General features: G+C 33.4%; 1 protein-coding gene across 2 annotated transcripts in view; it reads right to left on the minus strand.

The window, feature by feature from the left end:
* LOC142339608 (cyclin-L1-like) overlaps positions 1-16395 on the minus strand; it is a 174721-nt gene that overhangs the window by 4762 nt on the left and 153564 nt on the right. The gene's annotated exons all lie outside the window — the stretch shown is intronic.

The raw sequence follows: 16395 nt of genomic DNA on the forward strand, positions 1-16395 counted from the left end.
ACAAACGAAGTGCCGCAAAATAGCGGCAACAGACCTCGCCCTTCATTGGAGTTGCAACAAGAAAAAAAGAGATAAATTAACCACCTGTTTTTTTCTAAGGGACATGAGACATGAAGTTATTTGGGAGTTATTTGAGACATGAAGGAAAAGCCTCTCAAAAAATAGCTCCGTTAAAATTAGATCATCGCGATGACCAAAAACAAAAACTCGAATTCTAAAAAATACAAACATTTTTTGCACCGTTTAGATGCTTTCTACTGCTCTTCAATTGGTAAACATTTTGTAAACTTAAATTTTAATACAGAAGAAAGTCAATGTTATTTTTACGCGCGGTACATCGACAAAATTCCCCAAAATTGACCTAAAAGCTGACGCAGAAGAAGAGTAATAAATTCCGTAACGCAGACAATTCTATTGGAGGAAATAAGAAGTCACTGAAAATGAAGTAAAATGGACGAAAGCATCATCGATGGAGAAAACGAATTAAAGGACAATTCAGGAGTTAAAACTCAAAGAATTGAATCCGCGAATCACCTCACTATCGAAATTCTCAGAGCAACAACAGCCGCTTATAGTCAGCGAGGCATTAGGCCTCACATACACAAAAACAAATCTTCAAAACATTAAAAACTTTTCCCCAAAAAACCAGAGGTGTCAAAAATATCAAACCAAAAATAACATAATAGGGTTTCACAATACGCGATACTATAACACCCACACAATGCACACATTCATTTTCACGAGATTGGGTGAAACGGAGCAAAAAGAAATTAAGACCTCTTTATAATCCCACTGCGGCCTAACACGATAAAAATAACAAATGAAGGCATTCAAAAAATCACGCACACTGTTCTAAAACAAATGTTGTCTACAGTCATTGGAAAGATTAAATTGGAAAGCTACAGTCATTGGAAAGATTAAATCTTGCCTCCTCAGACGGAAGATGAGACCTTTAATGACTCATATTAAGAGACATGACAAAAGCAACCAACACGAGAATAACTCGAACACGAGCACATATCCACTAATAATTCTTCGGAACAAAGTGTCAACGTGGAAAACACTTTATTTAAAAGCTTTAGCAAAAACTCGTGTGCATTTAAGACTCATCGGGAAGCCTAGAGACTAAGAAACTAGGCAACAAAAAACAATCAAAACTCCTTGAAAATTTATTAAAAATTTTAAACAAAAAACAATTGGATATCAATTGAGCACAAAAAGTACAATCGATTACACCTATATACAAATCCAATAGGTCTGGCCACTAATGAGAGCGTCATGAGACAACGGAACAAGGTAGAACAAGTTTTGCTATCTCAAAAAGATAGTAAAAAAGACGAAAAAGAAACTTTTAATCAAATGCTGAGATGTTATATTTTGATTATGCAACTGTAAAACTTTTTGCTGCTTCCATTAGCTGCTCTAAAATAACCTTCAATTAGAGTGATATAGACTCACTTGACCTTATCTCTTTGAATCAAAGTAAAGAGAAGTCAACTTCAGAGTGAGGAAGTCATTTTTGAGAATGAGGTAAGTCACGTATGACCAAAAATTTAATCACGCAAATGAGCAAAAAAACTCGCTCCACTAAGAGCGAAAAATGACGTCACACAAGCAATTCAGTTGAAATTGCATGAACGAATGAACAAAAGGTAGATTTGAAGTGGTTGTGACGTCATATGGTCGCAACAAAAATCTTGACGAAGTAAAAAAAAAACCCAAGAGAAGGCCAATAATAGCTCCAGCTATCGCTGTGTGGCTATCAATAAAAATTACGATCGAAACTCTCAAAAATAACAAATACTCTGTATCGCAGCGATAAAGTTATAAAAAATATTAATCATCTACTTAACATTAAATGCGAACACTTACGCCTGCGTAGCAAGCCAGTCGTCAATGATATTATGTGATAAAACAAACAGGGTAACAAATATGTGAAAAACTAAAAAAAAACATTTATTAACATAAACCGACTAACATCGGACGAAATGCTCTCGAAAGACAGCCAGTGCAGTTTAAGTCACTAGGTGTAGCCTAGTTCCAACGAAAGAGCGGCTCGAACACATGATCTCTCGAAAGACTGTCTGGGACATCAAGCTACCCAGGCTTTGTACCCTCCTTGCTTACAATCACTTTCAGGAGATAATTTAGCAGGAATGAATTTCTAAATGAAAACAAACTAGACCAAGCAAAAATGAAGAAGTCAAGAAAGAAAAAGCTACTCAAGACATGAAACTGAAAGAACGTTCTAAAATAAGTCAATCAAAAAAATTTGCAGACACACGATTACTTCGTTCAAGAGCAAAAAAACCATAAACTATCAACCAAAAACAGGTCAACTTATGCTTCATTAAAAAGCCGACGGGAACTCTCATTAATGAGACTAAGGAATAATACAAACATAGCCGGCAGATTGCCGGAACAGCTGCGAAAGAATAGACCTGCATGCTGTATAATAGAGATAGAAACAGATACAGATCTAAATTGACGCCGCTCAAAAAACTAGGTAAAAAACATTCAGCGATAAATTAATAAAGCTTGTTAAAACTCATTCCACAGAAGCCTCTTATTAGGGATCTTTACGGCACATATGAGTTCCTTAGACCTTGAACAAATTCAAATTAAACTTAAGTTTTAAAGTGCAAAAGTCATTTTATTGAGTGAGGTAAGTCACGTATGATCAAAATCAAATCACGCAAATAACCTAAAAACTTTCGCTAAAGCGAGTGAGAAATGACGTCACGCGCGCAAATGCCGTTAGTGAGAGGAAGAAGTCATTAAGAAAATTTGACTTTTTCAGCTTTGCTGTGTGAACAAATGTAAAACGAAAAAAGAGCGTCAGACGACGAAACAAAAAAACATAGCAGGACAGGTCCTGAAATACAATTCAAAGAATTGAATGAAAAACTCAGACGCACTCTACCTGATCAGCAGATCACTTGAACAATGCCAGCCAGAACACAAAAATCACCAAAGAATTGAGAAACTAAAAGAGTCAAAACTAAACAAAAACAAACTCATTGCTAAAACTCTTGAAGCTTTTAAACCTAAGGCAAAACTTTTTCCCTTTAAAAACACCTATTACAAAAATATATTCAAAACCAATTTTTGTTTCTGAAATCGGTCCAGTATGATATCTGCAATACCTGAAAAATATTCATTGGCCCTTGAAGATCGATTAACTTGAAAATGACCAAAAAATTTAAGAAAAAAAAGAAATCAATTGCAAGTTATAAGAAAATGTTGCTGAAATTGTGATATAAATATCTTCAGAATCATTTCTGTGTCTCTAGAGGCTATCCAGTAACCCAATTCCAAGCATTAAAAAATCATTGGCTCATAGATCGATAGGCAATAAATTTCAGAAAAAATTTCAAAATAGAAATTCCTTCTATTAAAATGTTGAAAGCCATTTAATTGCCCCCTAGCAACTATTTAATAAAATATTGTCGAACCCTGGATGCGTTTACCTGGCAACTGAGGCAAGAAAAAATAAATAAAATACAAATATTTTTGAAAAAAATTGCAAATTCTATCAAACAATTTCTGAAAGTCGAAAGGTTAAATTGTTGAAAACAAATCCATTGAAACTAAAACACGTGCACTAACTTTTCATCAAAACGTGGAATAGGTTTTCTTGCACTTGAGAATGGACGAATATCAAAAACTGACAAAAACTTTAGGAAACATTAAAAAAATTGCAGATCTTAAAAAAATGCTAAAATTCGAGACATTAAAAAGTTAAAAAGCGTTCCATTGTTACTAGAAACTATGCAGTTCCCTATTAACAAACCTCAACGGAGATCGCCTACTCCTGAAACTGGAAAAACTGACAAAATGATGAAAATTTTCAAAAACCTGAAAAAAATGCAAATTTGTGATATTCAAAAGATGAAACCTATTCCATGGCAACTAAAATTTTTTCAGTAACTTATTATCCAACCCCTAATATAGGTTTATTGCCCCTGGGACTCAAACAACTTGAAGGATGACAATAAATATGTCAAAAAACATGAAAAATTTGCAACTTTTGTCAAAAAATGCTAAAATTCATGATGTCAAAAAGTTGAAAACCGTTCCATTACCACTAGAAACTGTGCAGTAACCTATCATCTAACCCTTTATCAAACCCTAGAGGAGGTTTCGTGACACCTGGGGCTAAGAAACTCAAAAAATGACAAATTTTCAAAAAACCTGAAAAAAATTGCAAAAATTAGTATCATTTTGTGTGTTTGTGTTTGTAGTACCACGACATATAGCTCATAAAATGGTCATAACAAGCAAAAGGCCTTCATCAGCTTTTAAAAACTTCAACCTTAGACTAATCAAACAAAAATCTCAAAAAAATCACAAAAAACACGAAAAATTGCACCATTTTGAGCCGAAAAACTCCTAAAAATGACCTTTTAACCTTTAATTAAGGCCATCCCAGCAGCTGCACCACTATACGCACTTGAAGGACTACTAAAGCCCACTTTGGGCCTCTAATGAAACTTAATGGCCGCTGGGCTTTACCTGTTTATCCCGTTTCGAAAGATCAAAGTCATTGAAAAACGTGTGAACACATCTTAAAAAAAAACACAGCGCACCAATACAATTCAAATTCTTTGAATTTTACAAACCAAGAGCACCGCAATATAGCTTCGTTCAGCTTACAGCTTCGCAGCTATAAAAAGTTTTAAAGTGCAAAAGTCATTTTATTGAGTGAGGTAAGTCACGTATGATCAAAATCTAATCACGCAAATAACCTTAAAAACTTTTGCTAAAGCGAGTGAGAAATGACGTCACGCGCGCAAATGCCGTTAGTGAGAGGAAGAAGTCATTCATAAAATTTGACTTTTTCAGCTTTGCTGTGTGAACAAATGTAAAACAAAAAAAGAGCGTTAGACGACGAAGCAAAAAAAAACCAAGAGCACCGCAATATAGCTTCGCTCAGCTTACAGCTTCGCAGCTATAAAAAAAGAAAACCAGGGACAAAAAAAATTGACTAAATACTAATGTGAACACAAAAGAGGATAGTCGAAAAAATAAACCTATCAACTGGAAAAACTACACAGGTTTTGTTAATACCTGAAAAAAAAACAATCAAAAGGGCCATTTAGGAGCTTAAGTGATGCGACAACAAAAAGAAACAACGACTAACGTCGGATAAGTTGCTCTCGATCGACAGGCGGGGGCAATTTAATTTAGGGGTGTAACTTAGAAATTTTTAAGGGTTGCAATAACTCCGACATCATAAAAATAATTTCGGACTATTCGGCGTTTTAATTGGTTGATCGTAGAAAATTTTTCCAGTAAAACTTTTAATTTTCCCCTCAAAAAATTAGTTTATTTGGTAAGTAGATATCTCGAAAACTAGAAAAATTGTTCCCTATAGACATCTTATTGTAACACTCATTTAAAACTTATAGACACTCCGATCCAAATTAATACAATGAAGTGAAGGCTCCAAATACAATGATGTTCTCAGAGAAACACTGTTGACACTCTTTTTTTTCAGGCAGACGCAGAACAATTAACATAGATCGATTAACTTCCCATGCTTGTTTTTCTGTAAAATCTGATTTCACAGATGACGCCTATGTTTTTCGCAGTGATAACATGGTAAGGGTTGGTCAAATAACATTTAGTTACTGATAGGCATGCCAATCAATTTTGAATTGTTATGGGAGTATTATATTATAAATAATTCTTTTATACTTTATATAAATACTTATTTATATAAAAGAGATAAAATATATCGTTCTTAAAATAATTATTTGCCTCTTTGCTCGTCAAAACTTTTTGCTGATTTTAAAATTAATACAATTGCATTAAACTTTTAAGTAATTATATTGGGTGTACTTAGACTTGACGCCCTAAAAAGGAATTAAAAGGGCATTAAAATGCACTAATTTTCACGTCATGACCAGTTTCACTATTTCATTTCGTTTTTTGATACTGATACTGCTCATTTTAGGTTGGTTTGCTGAGCAACTGCACGTTCAAAACACGTTGAGCAGAATGAAACAAGCCTAGAAACGTCAAAGATTTGATGCAAAATGAGGTGAAGCGGCAAAATGAGGTGATTGTTTCGCTTCACCTCATTCTGCAGCTTTTTGGACATTTTTGTCCGACGAAGTAAAAAAAACATAGCAGGACAAGTCCTGGCATAATTCAAATAATTTTCATTGACTCAACAAAAAAAAAAATACCCGGCAGATTGCCGGAAAATAGCCCCTGTTGATTGTTAAAACCAAGACTGGGATTGAAAGAGAAAAAAAAACTAGTGAAAAAATAATTTTTTTTACAAAAAATTTAAAGTGCGAACTAATTTGATCTCATATTGGAGCCGAACATACTCATGTTTCGTAGTGAGACCACACAGGGGCTAGTATCGATAGCAAAAAGCATTACAGATGGTAACTAAGAACAAAGTTCGAGTAACGGGAATCTAAAATTGGGCTTATCGGTTTATCCCGTTACTGTTTTCAATTTTGTTCATTTTTAATTGATTTGCTGAGCAACTGCTATCTAAAAACACTTTTAGCAGAATGAGAGAAGAGTGAAACTTGCCTACAAAAGTCAAAAAAATTTCACGCAAAATGTTGAACAAGCTGTGAACTAAGGTAAAGCGAAAAATTTCTATTCGACGAACTAAAAAAACGTAGCAGGAGAGCTAAAATTAGAGGAATCAGTTTCACATCACATAATCACTTGCTTTTTCATTCCACTTCCTGTTTCGGCTTGATCAAAATTATCGCTTCAATTTGGCTTCAAAAAACATGAAAATGTGTGAACAGATCTTGTGTGAAAACATAGCCGGACGAATTCCCGAAACGATTCGGGTAAAAACATTCAGAAAGCTAGTAATGTACCCAAAATACTCGGAAGAAAAGGTTGTATTAAATAAAATGATAAAAAAGTTTCGAAAAAGAAATTGAACTAAAAACTAGAAAAAAGTAACGAACTTTTATGTTACTGAGGCACATAAAGTCAAAAAATCATTTATAAAAGTATTAAAATACGAGCATTAAAATAAAAGTATTAAAATGCTTAAAAACAATAGGAAAGTCATAATAGGCTAAAAACGTGTTTAAGATTATAGAAAACACGAAAAACTGCAAAAAATTAAAAACAGTCGATGTCTCAATTCTTTGTCATATTTCTTTAAAAAAACGTATTTTCCTAATGGTATCTTAAGATACTGTAAGTAACAGGCGTATTTTTAAATCCCACTAAAAAAACAAGCGCCTAAAACTGGCAAAAAATCGCCTAAAAATCAGCAAAATAGTAATCTCGAGTCGTATAAAGACAAAGAAGGCCCAATGCAAAAAACAAAAGCGCAAAAACCGCCTGCTGAAAAGATGAGGGCGGCTATTAATAATAAAACGAATTGACCACAACATTTATTTGCCTAGGCATCAAAGTTTTCACTTCTCTGTTATCTATATATTTTTAAAATTGAAATGAATTAGCAGGCCCCAAAACGAGACTCCCATGAAACAAAAATAGGAGTGACTTAGAATTCGTTGAGTTATGTCGAAGTAACCTAGAGTGTTGAAAACTAACACCAGCACATTTTTAGCAGCCAAAATTATTATCTTCAATTTTTAAGGAAATATATTTTGTTTGACAATTATCTTTGGAACTGGCTGGGAATGTTGGTCTCTGCATTCTTAGGAACCAATTAAATCAAATATTCTAAATGCAAAAAACCTCGACAATCGTACATCAAATTTAGAAACCTGGAAAAACCTGAATTACAAATCAAAGAATTCTCATTGGCTAAACAACAAAAACCAAACTTTGAAAAGCTTAGTAATAGGCGTAGGAAAACATTTGAAAATTAAAACATAGCTGGCAGATTGCCAGAAAATGGCCGCAATTGCTTCGTATATCTGCAGTCTTAAACATAGCCGGCACAGTGCAGGAAAAAAGCCGTTGACGCACATTGGAATTGCAACAGAAAAAAATATGATAGAAATTGACAGAAATTTTTAAAGCGTCAGAAATTTTTTTATTTGGTGCGCAAATTCTGCCTATTGGGATAGATTCTAAAATTACACTTAAATCAGCTTCTAAATTGAACGCTATTTAGCATAATAATAATGCCAGCTAGCAACCGCTTTAATGACCTTTGATAACCTAATGCACTATGACTTAATGACCGGGCATTATATGCTTATCCTGTTTCTTTTGATCTTTTGATTTCCTTCTTTTGAGTTTGACCATAATCAATACATTGCGTAATTCAATGCGTGAAAGAATTTAAAAATCCATTCAGTTGAAACAGTGAGCGAGGTAAGTCAGAAGTCAAACGTGAAAATCGTGACTTAGGTAAAACGAAAAACGTGATCAAAAGGTAAAACGAACTAAAAAAGGAAAGCGCCTTAATAATAGCCGCTGAGGGAATGACGATGGCTATCAAAAAAAGGTAAAAGAAACAGGCCAAAAAAAAATCTTTTTTATTAAATGCTCATATGTTACATTTTGAATTAGAATCTGTCAAAGTTATTGCTGCCTCTAATAGCTGCTCTCAAATAACCTTCAATTAGAGTGGCACTCACTCATTTGAACTTAACTCTTCGAATTAAAAAAAAAAAAATCCATTTTAGAGTGAGGAAGTCACTTTTCAGAGTGAGGTAAGTCACGTGTGACAAAAGACTTCATCACGCGAATGAACAAAAAGCTCGCTATCGCTGTGTGGCTACTAATCAAAACACTGATACCAGTCGTTAAAATTAAGCGCAAGAGCAAAACAAAATCTCGCAAGCCAATAATTAGAATAAACACGTTCATAAATATGCTCAGCAGAAACCGAGAAACGACTCGAATTAGCAGATCGCATAATCTAAGGTAACTTACCTCAAAAAAGAAAGCCAGAAGATTCTAACGCAAAATTTTCATGAAAATGTACAAATGGAGGTATTTGCTATTGAAAAGGCAACATTCGAAGAAATGACAAGGCATTAAAAATTCACTATCCAGTTTATCCAGTTTTTCAAGACAAAAAATTAAACAATTTGTTGGTCAGGTGAAAAAAAAGTCAGATACAAACGGGCATTACATAGAAATTGTATAAAAAGATAAACAAGACTACAATAATTGGTGAAACCGTCATTAAAAGCAATTAAAAAATAACAGATCATTTTACAGAAAAAACCAGAAATTAGACTTTGAAGTGCTTCGGTTTGGACTTTGAAAGAAATTTCTAAAGAAACGATTAAACGCAGAGGAAAAAAGAACAAAAATTTCCACACTGTAACAGAGGTTCGCTCTAAAAGAATAAAAACTTATTCAAAAACCCGTTTCTTACTCCTATTTATAATTGTAGAGAAAAATTTCAGGTCGCATAAAACAGGACTTTTCGTTTCATTTCCTGTTTCGGATTATCAAAATTAGCTTTCAAGTTCAGCTTCAAAAATAATTAAATTGAGTGAACATGTTAAAAAATTTTTTCGGAACAGAGAAGAATTCCAAAAACACGACAAATAGTAGTCTTGGAAAAAAGTTTTTTAAAAAAAACAGGTGCCTCAAACAGCATCTAGAGAAGACAGAACAATTATCTCTTGGAACATTGCTAGCAGATTGTCAGAAAATAGATGCAATGGCTTCGTAGATCGGCAGCCTCAAATATACCCTGCAGATTGCCCGAAAATAGCCACTATTGATTCCCATGACCCCGATTGGGCTTGAATGAACAGAAAAAAATTCAAAACTGATTGAGGCAAGAAAACGTCTTCCAAGTGCAAACTATTTTGATTTCATATTTTGGTAGAAATAGTCCTGCTCCTTAATGAGACGATACAGAGGCTAGTATCAATACCAATAAGCATTAGAGATCGTAACTAAGACCGATAAGAACAAAAACTTCAAGTAGCCGGCATCCAAAATTGGGCTTTATGAGTTTATCCACTTTCTATTTTTGATTCCGTGCTTTGATACTAAATCTGCTCATTTTAGATTGCGTTGCTGAGCGACTGCTGTTTAAAAGCTCTTTGACTAGATTGAGCGAACAATGAAACTAGCCTAGAGAAGTCAAAAAGATTTAACGCAAAATGTCGAGAAAAGAGGCAAAATGATGTAAAGCGAAAATCTTTGTTCAACGAGGTAAAAAAAATAGGATCGCAAAAAACGCCTGTTGAATAGATGGGGCAGCAAGTAAAAATATAAAAAAAAACATCGAATATAAAATATAACCGATTAACATCGGAAGAATGCTCTCGAACGATTGATGGGAGCTGCGAATTTATTGCAGCCTGCTTCAATTAAGGGTTAGTAACTAAATTCACTAAGGGCGGCTTCAAATGACGTCATTAGTCGTTATTAAATACCACTATAACTACTAACAAAGCTTAAAGTAAAAAATATCAAATTTCAGTGCTTTTTTCATAAGACTTTTAGTAGTGAGCGGCCGCCACTTGAGTTCAGCGGCCAACACTTGTAAATGAGAGAAAAATGTACATCACAAAGAACGAAAAGGTCAAGGACGTAAAAGATCAACCGAAATTTTTGCATAAAAAGACCAACCTGTTTACAATAATTGCTACAACTTCGTTCGAGATCAATTAAACACCGAAAAAAGAAATTTGTCTACTTTTTTTTTTACTATTTTCGTAAATATTATATTTGGATTAAGAATCTAAAAAGGTTATTGCGGCTTCTATTAGCTGCTCTAAGAACCTTTAATTAGAGAGACAGTTAGTTGACCCCCTCTCCGTGAATTAAGTCAGAACCGTCACTTTTGATATTGAAATGAGTTAGACTAAAAACTTACTCATGTGTAAGGACAAGAAATTCGCTCCATTGAGAACAAAAACTGACCGAACTACATGAATGAACAAAGTGTGATTTGAACAGATTATTAAAATCCGCGCGGTCGAAAAAATCTTAACAAAACAAAAAAAACTAGACAGAGCCAATAATAGCGCGCTATCGCAGCTATTGAATATACCAGGCAGATTGCCGAGGAAAAACCAACATTTAATCCATTTAGATTGAAAAATGAATTTTTTTAACACAAACATTATTAAGGTGCGAAATTTTTTTATGTAATTTCTTATTTCGACCTACTCTTCTTTCTTAATGAAAAGTGCTAGTATCATAACCATTAACCGTAGGGGAAGGTAACTAAGTCATAAGAGGAACAAAGTTCAGGCAAACGCCATGTGTAATTAGTTTATATGAATTTATCCCGTTTGAAATTCGTTTTCCGATAATAACTGTTGATTCTAGATTTCTTCAGCTGAGCAACTGCCGCTAAAAATCACTTTGTGTAGAATGATAGAGGAGCAAAACTAGCCAAGAGAAGTCTAAGAGATTTCACACAAAATGTTGAACAAGCAGAACTAAAGTAAAGCAAAAAATATTTTGTTCGAAGAGGTAAAAAATAGGACAACAGATCCTGACTTAAATATAAAGTAATGAAAGAAAGAAAAAACAACCTAAATATCCAAAAAAAGGCGAAAAAAACTTTAATACTCATATGGCCCAAAATACAAGAAAGCAAACAATGGAAACGCAACATCTTAAGGTATTTTCAAAAACTAGTGCCAAAATTATCAAAACCAGTAGTAACAAGTCAAAAAATTTCCACACGAGTCAGTAGATACAAAACACAAAGCTAACAGAAACTACTGGTCTGAAGGAACTAATGAGAAACAAATAAAAAAATACAAAATGAGATCTGGCAGCAAAATATGGAAACGTTTCTTAAAAAACAGTGGCATCAAAAGGATTAAAAACACGCATTAACATATTACATTTATTGATAAAATTATAACATCAAAGGTCTGAAGGAACTAATGAGAAACAAATCAAAAAAATACAAAATGAGATCTGTCAGCAAAATATGGAAACGTTTCTTAAAAAACAGTGGCATCAAAAGGATTAAAAACACGCATTAACATATTACATTTATTGATAAAATTATAACATCAAAGGTCTGAAGGAACTAATGAGAAACAAATCAAAAAAATACAAAATGAGATCTGGCAGCAAAATATGGAAACGTTTCTTAAAAAACAGTGGCATCAAAAGGATTAAAAACACGCATTAACATATAACATTCATTGATAAAATTATAACATCAAAGGTACAGGATTCATTTACCAACATTTTTTATTTTCACTCAGGAAGAAACTGATGAACGTTGTAACAAAAGGCAAGACTAAAAAATTCAAAAACCAGTCGTATGCAAGTCTAAACCAACATTATAAGCAAAGTGAATCGAACAAAAGGATCAAAATTTTCTGCATAAGGCCGATGAAAACTGTCATCAACAAGATTAAGTCACACAAAAACAACGAACAACAAATAAGGGTGAAACTAAAAATTCAGTAAAATTTCATGATTGGTGTCAAAGTTAACAAAATCAAAATGATATCAACCGACAATAATGCATAGTTTCACTTGATCTTCATTAGACAGGCAGATTGACCTATGATTGATTTGACTAATTTCTAAAACAAAAGAACAAACAAGGCAAAACACAAAAACATCAATTTATCAATGCACTTTTATTGCCCCCATTTTATTGCTCCTGTATTGAACCCCCTGCAATGCAACAAAAACAGACAAAAAGAAGCCACAGTAACAGGTATATATATACAAAAAATTGATTAAAAAACAAGCCAGCGTTAACTTCTTTAAATTATCGAAACAATTCAAACCCCAAAAATGAAAACGTATAAATTTTACTATGGCCTAATGATCTTTCAGTCTAAATAGTAATGAAATAAAAAAAGTTAAATCGTGTCGCTCTCTATAAATGACAGTTAAATAAGTACAAATTAAAGATCTTATAAGATTAAAAGAAAGTATGTTTAAACTTCCAATAGAAAGTATGTTTTAAAAAAATACTGCCAACATAAAGTAGAAAAAAAACATAGCTGGCAGATTGCCGGAAAATAGCCACGATAGACTCTTGTGGACTTCCATGGAATTGAAACAACTAAAAAATAAGATAGACAGATTGACCACCAGTCATTTAACAGACCACTGGACTTTTTGGGTTAGATTCGGGCTGTCATTTTTATGACACATACGCTCTATGAGGAAAAAACCCTAGTACAGCTTTTCCAAAAATCATATTCAAAATCAAAAACTCAACACTCTAACACTCAAGAGATAGGGCATATACGTGGCACTACTTAGATGTACACTGGTGATCTTTAACTCGTAAATGCTCATAAAATTTGAATTTCATTGAGTTAGTTCAGAAGTCATTTTTTGAGTGAGGTAAGTCACACAATTGATCTAAAAGCAGAACAAATGACGTCACGCACACAAACTTTTACCGCAAAGCAGTAGAACTCACTGAAATTGAAAAAGTCAATGGTCGAAAGAATCATCGAGGGAGACAAAGAATTAAAAAACAACCACGATGTACCCAATAATAGCCACTGTCGCTTCGCGGCTATTAAACAAACAAAATAAGCACTAATGTATTTTAACTATCAAAAAAATTGAAGCGCTAAAATGACAACATATATAATTTTACTATAGTCTAATGACTTTTCAGTCTGAATAGTGCTGAAAAAAGATAGCATTCTTTCGCTTAGAGAAAACTTCTGACAAAATAATTTTCTCGACGCTCTTTTTAAAATGCGGAACTTCCCGTTCAAATTTAAAGAGAAATTAACCATTAAAAAGATAGCCAGAAATTTCCGGAACCCAATCGAAAACTAACTGGCTGTCGACCTCTCAAGTTTACGTACCGAGAACCAAAAAACAGCAAACAGAAATTCGAATCAAACAAAACTAAAAGTCTGCCATCAAAATTTTATATAAAATTTTGACATCAGAGGTTAATTTTATCAGCTGAGGGTTTAGGCTCTTCATTCCTTATATATTGTCTGATATCATGCAAAAAGCGAAATAAAATTCGAATCAGCCCAGAACGCGCCGCCGAAGTGTTTTCTAAGAACCCACAAAATGTACTAGAAAATCAAAGTTGTGATGGAAGTCAAGCTGAGAGCGTTTCTTTTACCCACTACAGAAACATAGATCTTTGTACATAGCTAATTTGTTTTGCAACTATACCTCAGAAGCGCGTTTAATAAAACTTAAAGGACCGAGAGAACAATCAAATATACAGCAAGGCGGGGGATAAGAGCAATGCTCATTTGATTCAAGAAAACAAAAATCTGGCAAAAATATCAAAAAAATAAAATATCAGTTATTGAATGGAATTGAAACAACTAAAAAATAAGATAGACAGATTGACCACCAGTCATTTAACAGACCACTGGACTTTTTGGGTTAGATTCGGGCTGTCATTTTAATGACACATACGCTCTATGAGGAAAAAACCCTAGTACAGCTTTTCCAAAAATAATATTCAAAATCAAAAACTCAACACTCTAACACTCAAGAGATAGGGCATATACGTGGCACTACTTAGATGTACACTGGTGATCTTTAACTCGTAAATGCTCATAAAATTTGGAATTTCATTGAGTTAGTTCAGAAGTCATTTTTTGAGTGAGGTAAGTCACACAATTGATCTGAAAGCAGAACAAATGACGTCACGCACACAAACTTTTACCGCAAAGCAGTAGAACTCACTGAAATTGAAAAAGTCAATGGTCGAAAGAATCATCGAGGGAGACAAAGAATTAAAAAACAACCACGATGTACCCAATAATAGCCACTGTCGCTTCGCGGCTATTAAACAAACAAAATAAGCACTAATGTATTTTAACTATCGAAAAATTTGAAACGCTAAAATGACAAAGTATATAATTTTACTATAGTCTAATGACTTTTCAGTCTGAATAGTGCTGAAAAAAGATAGCATTCTTTTGCTTAGAGAAAACTTCTGACAAAATAATTTTCTCGGCGCTCTTTTTAAAATGCGGAACTTCCCGTTCAAATTTAAAGAGAAATTAACCATTAAAAAAATAGCCAGAAATTTCCGGAACCCATTCGAAAACTAACTGGCTGTCGACCTCTCAAGTTTACGTACCGAGAACCAAAAAACAGCAAACAAATTCGAATCAATTAAAACTAAAAGTCTGCCACCAAAATTTTATATAAAACTTTGACATCAAAAGTTAATTTAATCAGCTGAGGGTTTAGGCTCTTCATTCCTTATATATTGTCTGATATCATGCAAAAAGCGAAATAAAATTCGAATCTGCCCAGAACGCGCCGCCGAAGTGTTTGTGCTAAGAACCCACAAAATGTACTAGAAAATCAAAGTTGTGATAGAAGTCAAGCTGAGAGCGTTTCTTTTACCCACTACAGAAACATAGATCTTTGTACATAGCTAATTTGTTTTGCAACTATACCTCTGAGGCGCGTTTAATAAAACTTAATGGACCGAGAGAACAATCAAATATACAGCAAGGCGGGGGATAAGAGCAATGCTCATTTGATTCAAGAAAACAAAAATCTGGCAAAAATATCAAAAAAATAAAATATCAGTTATTGAATTTTCCTCGCCAAAAACGATAGAAACTATTTCTTTAAAAAATTGGGCACTGAATTGACATTATTTAAAATGTGCTTCAAAGAAAATCTGAAAAATGATCAAAGATTTCAGCGCCTGCATTTTTCATCTCAAAGACGATTAAAATTAAATATTGAATAATGAGAATATATGATATTATAATTGTGAAGAATAATAGGACATCTATTTTATATCGATTATCTCTGAATAATTGTTTAATAGAGAAAATTGATAAAATTTAAATGGTCTGTAGTTGCTTTGATAAGCTGTTAAGGATTGATTTGATGTGAAAGCTCAGGATGATATCACTCATTGGAAGGGAGGATCGATTTCAAAATTTTATTTTTTAGCGAATAACTCCAGTACTTACTCTGGCCCCATTTTGCTTATATATGCCTTCTGAAATGCAATATTATGGAAAAATTGACACCCTTCCAATGCACCAAAAACATAACATGCAACAAAAAAAAATTCAGCAGATACCACTAAAACAGGCATATCTTCCAACAAAAAGTAGAGAAAAAAACAAACCAAAAAAACGTTCATTTCTTTTATTGGAAAACTTTGGAACGCTGAAAAGACAACGTATATAATTTTACTATAGTCTAAGGACTTTTCAGTCTGAATAGTGCTGAAAAAAGATCGAATTCTTTCGCTTAGAGAAAACTTCTGATAAAATAAATTTCTCGACGCTCTCTTTAAAATGCGAACTTCCCGTTCAAATTTCAAATGAAAGAAATTAATCATTAAAAAAATAGCCAGAAATTTCCAGAACCCATTCGGCAATTAACTGGCTGTCGACCTCTCAAATTTACATACCGAGAACCAAAAAACAGCATACAAAATTCGAATCAAACAAAACTAAGTCTGCCACCAAAATTTTATTTAAAATTTTGACATCAAAGGTTAATTTCATCAGCTGAGGGTTTAAGCTCTTCATTCCTCATATATTGCCTGAT

This window comes from Convolutriloba macropyga, chromosome 5 (genome assembly GCF_964194025.1).
Source record: "Convolutriloba macropyga chromosome 5, txConMacr16.3, whole genome shotgun sequence".
Classification (NCBI taxonomy): Eukaryota; Metazoa; Xenacoelomorpha; order Acoela; family Convolutidae; genus Convolutriloba; species Convolutriloba macropyga.